General features: G+C 49.8%; 1 long non-coding RNA gene across 1 annotated transcript; it reads right to left on the bottom strand.

Annotated features, from left to right (window-relative positions):
- Positions 1 to 42: 42 nt before the first annotated feature.
- On the bottom strand, positions 43 to 4,318 carry LOC133050059 (uncharacterized). The gene is made up of 3 exons (XR_009691527.1): positions 4,048 to 4,318; positions 1,526 to 1,582; positions 43 to 283 (listed from the first exon to the last, which is right to left on the bottom strand). It is a non-coding gene; the product is annotated as an uncharacterized LOC133050059 (long non-coding RNA).
- Positions 4,319 to 5,003: the final 685 nt, after the last annotated feature.

The raw sequence follows: 5,003 nt of genomic DNA, 5'->3' as shown, positions 1-5,003 counted from the left end.
GGCCCGTCGCGCGGAGCGACGGCCGCGACGGCCAACGGGCGCTGGAGGGCGGGACAGGCCGCCCCCGGGGCGCGGCGCGCCGGGCCCGCCTTCTTCGAAGCGCTCGGCTTTCCGAGAAATCACTTTGCGCGGAGGCGTCGGCGGCCCGTGGTCCCTGCGTGTTCCGGGGTTCGCTCCGGGGGTCCCGGGAGTGTCCGCAGGAATTCCCGAGGGCCGCGGGGGCGTCCGACGGCCCAGGTCAAGGTCAGGGCGGGTGGTGGGTACCAGATGGCGGAAGTCAAGCCTGTTAGGACAGAGGCGGGAAGTCAGATGACGGAGGTCAGGGCTGTTGGGGGATGGAGGGAGGGTGTCAAACGGCGAGATCGAGGCCGAAGGGGAGGTCAGATAGCGCAGGTCAAAGCTAGGGTGGCGGGGGTCCAGAGGTAAGTGCTGCAGACGGCCAGTGGGCCCCGCAGATCCCCCACCCTGGCCGGGTTATCTCAGCCAGTGTGGCCGGAGAGCCTGGGGCTGCGTGGAAGGATCGCCCCCATCCTGACGAAACCCCTCGGAACGTGTCTAGACAGTCATGACCGTCCACCTGGGATGTGGTTGAGGAAAGAACCAGCGACTTACAGATCCGATCCTAGAGAACCAGTCACTTGCAATTCACTGGAGGTGTCAGAAAAGGAAAAAAGAAAAAAAAAAAAATAGCCAGCTGAAGGCTTGTCTGAAACCACTGCCTCTGAACATCGGAAGTAAAAGCTGCAATGTCTAGCTGTTAATACTACAATATCCAATTAGGGAAATTTTCATCATAAATTCTTTTCCCCAGAAAAGATCGGTCTATAAGGGTCCCTTGCATGTCTCTCCTGCTAGTATCAGCTAGCACTTATTGTAAATATGGGGGACAGGGGGACCGAAATAAGAGAGTTCTGGAAACAAAAGGAAAAAAAGAGTTATTTTTCCATGTTCTGTCCTGGGGTAGCCTTAGAATAGAGAAAATGAGCTTTTTCATTGACTTTTGCACCTCATTGAACAGTGATCCACAAGCAGCAGCGTTCACTGGGCTATTTTATTCATTAGACTTTTCAAGAACCTATGAAAAGATTTGGGACTGAAAAAGAAATTTTATTAGCCCCAAAATGCAAGAAAAAACAATACACTACAAATTTGAAGTGAATCAACGTTCAAAGAAAGATACCCAAAATATAACATGTCAACTTCATAATTTATCTGTTGATAAACATGTCATTATTATTTGAAAACCACGTGTAAGAATTTCCTAACAACATGATTCCCAGGAAGTCATAGCAATCATAAATGAGTTCCCCATTGCCAAATAATTTCCAGTGAAAACTATTTTGAAGCTTCAATTGTTTAAGACTATTTAATGTGGGAGTATTTTAATATGTTTGTTAGGATGTGGGATGAGTGTCCAGAACTCAGAGCGCCTAGGACCTTAGAAGTTCTTACAACAGCCTGTATGTGTGTTTACACTCACATCTTTTCACAAATGTGTCGCTTAAACCTACCCAGGCTTACTTACCTATAAACACTGTTCACTGCACAATGACGTGTGATCAAGTTTCAGCTGAACACTGCACTTAAATAAAAAGATAAGAGTGACAAATATAGAGAAGTTGGTGGAAGGGTCCCAGCCTATATTATTGGCAGTAGGTGTCACTATATACATGACAGGAATTGTTCACAGTGCACGGGCTTGCAGCAAAGCTGCTCCTGAAACCCCATATTTTCAGTGTGGTAATTCCTCGCTGCTAGGAACAATTGCTGGGCTTCCCTGGTGGCTCAGATGGTAAAGACTCGCCTGCAATGTGGGAGATCTGGGTTCGATCTCTGGGTTGGAAAGATCTCCTGGAGGAGGGCGTGGCAACCCACTTCAGTCTTCTTGCCTGGAGAACCCCCGTTGTCAGAAGAGCCTGGCGGGCTACAGTCCATGGGGTGGCAAAGAGTTGGACATGACTGAGCAACTAAGCACCTGAACAATTGCTAACCTTATCTGCTTAGTTCTGCTCTTATTTAATGAACATTTATTGAGCAAGTGCTATGCACTAGAGGTGATGCCAAGGAAGGATACCCACAAAGCCTTCACTGTAGATCACCTCCAGCATCTCCCAGTTGTGGTAAAGTTCACCCTGATCTCCATGGCAACCTACCCACCTTCCTTCCTCCATCACGTGTCCCTGTTTATCCTACTCTCTGCTCCCCCAGCTTAAGCCTTTCTGTCTATGCTGGCTTCCCCGTGGCTGCCAATGGCAGGTCTAGACACTCCTCCTGGCATCTAAAAACTGTACTCTTCAAACCTTCTTTCTCCCCAGCATCCAGCAGGAGCCCCTTCCGGAGACAGCAGCCTGTCACTGTGCTTAGAATGGCAGGATCTGGAGTCAAGCCCCTGTCAAGTCTGAGTTTGCTGACTCACTAAACGTGTGGCCTTGAGCAAATGAATTGACCTTCTTAAACCTTAGTTTCCTCATCCGTGTAATGGTATTGATGATATTACTATGTTAAATGATATGAGATTGTCTATTGGACTATTTTTCGATCTAAGGAAAGGATAGTTTCCTAGGGTTGAACCTAATCATTCCTGCCTCTAGTATTAGTGGGATCCAGTGAGCTAGGGTGGGTTGGGGAGGTTGGCCAGGAGATGAGGGAGAGAGATGGAAGATGGGAGACAGCGTTTCCATTTTTGAGTCCCTGCCTTCCCTGCACATTTTCCAAGCCTGAGTGTAGGGAGGGGGGTTCAGGAGAGCTCTGAAGTGTGTTTGCTGAGAGGACAGGTGTCAGTGCTCTTGAGAAAAGCAAAGTCACCAAAGCAGGGTTCTGACTCTGCCCTGGAAATCTTCAGGACAAGGGAGGCACTTGGTGGTGGCATCACAACCATGCCCGTGTGCCATCTTCCACACTCTAGCCCCTGTGATTACACATCCCATCTGCACAGTCCAGCACCTGCTCCCCATGTTAAGGTCAGCTGATTAGCAACCTTAATTCCATCAGCAACCATGTTCCCTTTGCCCTGCAAGGTGACATATTCCCAGGCAATGTAGATTAGGGTGTGGGTGTCTCTGGGGCCACTGTTCCGCCAGCCACCCTGCCCTTAAGATCCACGTCAGGTCATCTGTTTCCTACCTCAGCCTTCAGTGACTCTCATTTTAAAAACAGGAGACACCACTTTCTGACGTAACTTGGGACTTAGTGCATACATTTGTGAATTATTTCATTTCACTGAATGCTTCTTTAGATAAAAGGTAAAATCTTATTCTGGTTCAGTATCCCTGCTTAGCACAGCACTGAATGAGGGGCACCTTAAGTAGCAACGGCAAGTTCATTGCAGGATCTCAGGAGGGCAGCAGGAAGGGAGCCAGAAGCATAGCCATAGTCTCTGTGCTCCTGGACGTTAGTTGGGGGTCTCCAAGAACACGTCCAAGATCAGTGATTCCTGGGAGGAGGTGGGCACTCAGCTCAGAGCTGTCATCACAGCTGACCTATTACAGCGAGAGGATGCAGAGCAAGGTCAGCCCAGGGGCCAGGAGGTGGGTGATGAAGTCCTGGGGACAAGCCTCCAGCGTCCTCTCCAGTGGAGTCACACAGGATGCGCTAAACTCCCCCAGCTGCGAGCCGAGGCGGCGCTGCGCAGTACTGTCCAACAGGGACGCCTTAGAGAGTCAGCGCCCAGGGTTTCTACGGGGGGCCGGTCCTGCGAGCACCCTCTGCCTGACACCCACCCACACCCCAGGCTCGCAGGAGGACAGCAGGAGCCCAGTGCTGGCCCTGCTGTCTGTACAGGTTTAGGACAGGGAGCCGCTTGCCACTCCTGGGGGTGGGGGGGACCCTCCCCAGGCCCAAGCTCCCAGACACCAGTCGAGGGCCCACCTTGGAAGCAGGCTTTCTGGGGCCCCGTGTCTAAAGCCTCTGTGTTGACTCTTCTGCACATACTCCTAATCCTGAGGGGGACTTGACATGCAAACCTGCTGCACTCACTCCAGAGGTGATGCACCCCTTGGCAGCGCCGCCGCGGCTGTCCGCCCCTCCTCCACCAGCCCCTTCCCTCACCAGCTCTGCAGCGCCTGCTGGCTCCCAGCTCTGTCAGCCGCGCGGATCTCAACAGGTCTCAGGTTTTCCCCTCTTATTCAGTTTGTCTCCAGTGTCTTCCAAGTACAGCTCAGCACAGGAAACACAAATTTGGGGAATTCTTCCTGATTGTGTATTTCCACAAGACACTAACATTAAAAGATGACTCTAATGAAATTGATGCCCTTCGATGTATCATGCTGACTCTAAGTTGAATTTTCTGCTTAAGAACACAGTGACACAACGCAGCAACGGCCTCCCTCCAAGAAGGGCGGCACCAAATCAGACAAATGATCGTTCACTACGAGAGGTGGCATTAGTGTTGGAGCTGTGAACAGGCAGACCAAAGAACACTGGACGGACAGGTCCAAGACACAGGAAGTGTGAGAGGTCTATCAGACAACAGATAAGAGAGGCTTTGGTAAATATTGGTGTGACGGTGTCAGGGCAGCCGGTAGGTCGGGAATTCAGAGCAGATGAAACAGGATGTTTGCAGAGAAATAAGCCCACAGTCAAGAAAACAGAGTTGGAAGAAGATTTCTTAAACAGGACAGAGAATGTACCGACCAGAAAAGAAAAGCTAGATAGATTGGACTTTATTATAATTAAGAGCTTGTGTTCATTGAAAGACAGCATGCAGATAGCAGAGGCAAGCCAAGGCCGGGAGGAGAAGACACTAATATTTCCAAGAAAAAGCTTATACCCAGACATACAAAGAAATGCTATGAATCAATAAGAAGAAAGTTTCTATCCTGAATTCTCAGGTGGAGGCTATTTACTGCATGGATCTTTGCATATGCTTTAACTTAGAAAACACAATAGGGACTGTGGCTATTACAGGATTGCACTTTGCTCAGTCATATTTGAATAGCTGCAGTGTTTAATTATCCACTAGGTCGTTATGGAAGAATTCTCAGCTGTAATTGGTGGTTGCACCA

The sequence above is a fragment of the Dama dama genome, chromosome 4 (genome assembly GCF_033118175.1).
Source record: "Dama dama isolate Ldn47 chromosome 4, ASM3311817v1, whole genome shotgun sequence".
In the NCBI taxonomy this organism is placed as follows: Eukaryota; Metazoa; Chordata; class Mammalia; order Artiodactyla; family Cervidae; genus Dama; species Dama dama.
Note: the sequence above shows the minus strand (reverse complement) of the source record. Positions and strands in the feature narration are given on the sequence as shown.